We start from the raw sequence: 2207 nt of genomic DNA on the forward strand, positions 1-2207 counted from the left end.
TAGTGGTAATCAGATGAACAATCTCTGTCCTAGTTGGCAAGGCCTTAATGTGGGCCTTCCAGTCCCAGCCCTCCTCAGTGTCCCCAGAGTCAGTGGAATGGGGTGATACTGCAGCATATGGCAAGAAGGGGTTGGGCTGCGCCCCTGTACCTGAGACAGCGGCAATCCGGAGGAGGAAGGCGGTCCTGGAAGCAGCGTGGAGATCGGAGAAGAACGGGGCGCCGCCATCTTGTCCGCCTCGCGGCGGTTCCGAGGAGTTGCTGAAAAGAGGTCGCGGAGGTCCGTGGAGCGAGCGGAAAGCCCTCCGGGAGGTTGGGAGGATGGTCGCTTCTTCGGTGGCATCGCTTGCGGGTAAGTGGGCGAAAGTCGGCCGCTGCAGGTCAAGTGCTGGGCTCAGGGAAGCAGGAGCTCACACGAGATGCATCCTCACACCATCGCGGTCAGCTTCTAAACATGTCCTATCATTTCTTTTTTTTTTTTTTTTCGTTTCAGATGGTCTTTTAATAGGCTTCGTGAAGCCAAATGAAGAGTACAAGAAATTCATAACCACTTGATACAAATTTCTTCCAGTAAAAAAATTGACAAATATGAACAAATTGTTTCACAAACTTTTTGCAAGTGTTACTGGACAGATGGAGATAATGGGCTTTGTTAAGCCAAAGTACAAGAAATTGATAACCACCGATACAATTTTGGGCAAAAACAAACCATTATAAACAAATTGTTTCAAACTTTTAGCAAATGTTACTGGAGAGATTGAGAAGGAGGTTCTCTTTAGGTATATCAAGGAGGTTAAGCCACTATTTACCGCATACCCTGGCTCTGAGTTACCTTGTTACACTAAAGGAATGTGTCCTCAGGGTAATATAAAAAATTATAAGCATTTGGGGCCCATAAACCCCTGCAGTATGTACAACAGGAAACTCAAAAGCCCATGTTGCATCAAAGATCAAGTCCAACAGCAAACTAATGCCTCAAGAAGCACCATCAAACGAGAATGTTGCTGATGGAATGGATCCCCTCCAATGCACTCCACATAACTTTAAGGGAAACTTATGGAATGAGCCTCAAGGAAACTGCAAATGACAAGAAACGTTCCTGTCACTAAACATAAAACAGATTGCCAAAATAATAATAATAAAAAAAATTAATAAAAAGCAGATAGGACAGCTGTTTCAAAGTTTGAGGCAATTCTCAAATATGTTTATAGAAAGTGAAGACAAATAGAACAAAATAGTACACATTGATTCAGCGAAGCTCCAAAAATCTTTATAAATACAGCCATTGGAAGGACGATCTTGAGTCAGGAAGGTATTTTACTCGTTGTGTGAGGCATAGCTGTCCTAACTGTCTCTGTAGGAACTGCCTGAGCGATCCCCATAACCCTGACTCCTGCCACTGCTATAATAATCCCGGGATCCGCCATAGCTGCTTCCACCATATCCTCCACTACCTCCACCACGGCCTCTACCTCCACGGAAGAACCCTCTTCCTCCAGATGAGCCGCCTCTGTAGCCTCCTCTCCTGTCATTGGATGACTTTCCAGCCTGATCAACCCGAATCTGACGATCATCCACAGTCTTCCCATTCATCCCCGCCATGGCATCTTTTGCATCTTAAGCATTTTCAAACGTGACAAAACCAAAGCCACGCAATCTCTTGGTCTCCTGATCCTTCACCACAACCACTTCAGATATGTGTCCGTATTTATCGAATACATCTTCCAGACTCTGCTCATTGGTATCAAAGCTCAGACTGCCAACAAAAAGCTTTCCCTCGTCAGACGACATGATGAGATCTTGTTCACAACAGTCACAGAGAAAACAGCAATGCAGAGTCAAAACATGTCCTATCATTACTTCTAATGTTCAGTGTTAATTTTGACATTGAATTTGGATTTAGGTTTAGTTATAGTCTTTTGACTAAAATGCCATTTTAGTTTTAGTGCCATTTTAGTCATCTGCAATTGATTTACTTTTAGTCATAGTCTTTCAGTTCTATTTTAGTCATCATATTTTAGTGGACTAAAATCTCCAGTCCATTTTAGTCAAATCAAAATAATTTTAGTTAACTAAAATCTAATGTGTTTAGTTGAATTGTAATGCGTTATTTAGTAATTTCTTTAGAATTTCCAAACTCATTATATACTCCTGAAGTAAAAAAATCGAATATGTTATTATTTATAGTAATAAGGTTTGAACAAACTC

General features: G+C 42.0%; 1 pseudogene across 1 annotated transcript; it reads right to left on the minus strand.

Moving 5' to 3' along the window:
* Positions 1-480: 480 nt before the first annotated feature.
* Positions 481-1802, minus strand: LOC309551742 (cold-inducible RNA-binding protein-like; annotated as a pseudogene). Its single transcript has one exon. The product of its transcript is annotated as a cold-inducible RNA-binding protein-like (transcript).
* Between the last annotated feature and the right edge of the window lie 405 nt (positions 1803-2207).

Source organism: Pelophylax lessonae (genome assembly GCF_965119305.1).
Source record: "Pelophylax lessonae genome assembly, chromosome: 3".
Lineage (NCBI taxonomy): Eukaryota > Metazoa > Chordata > Amphibia > Anura > Ranidae > Pelophylax > Pelophylax lessonae.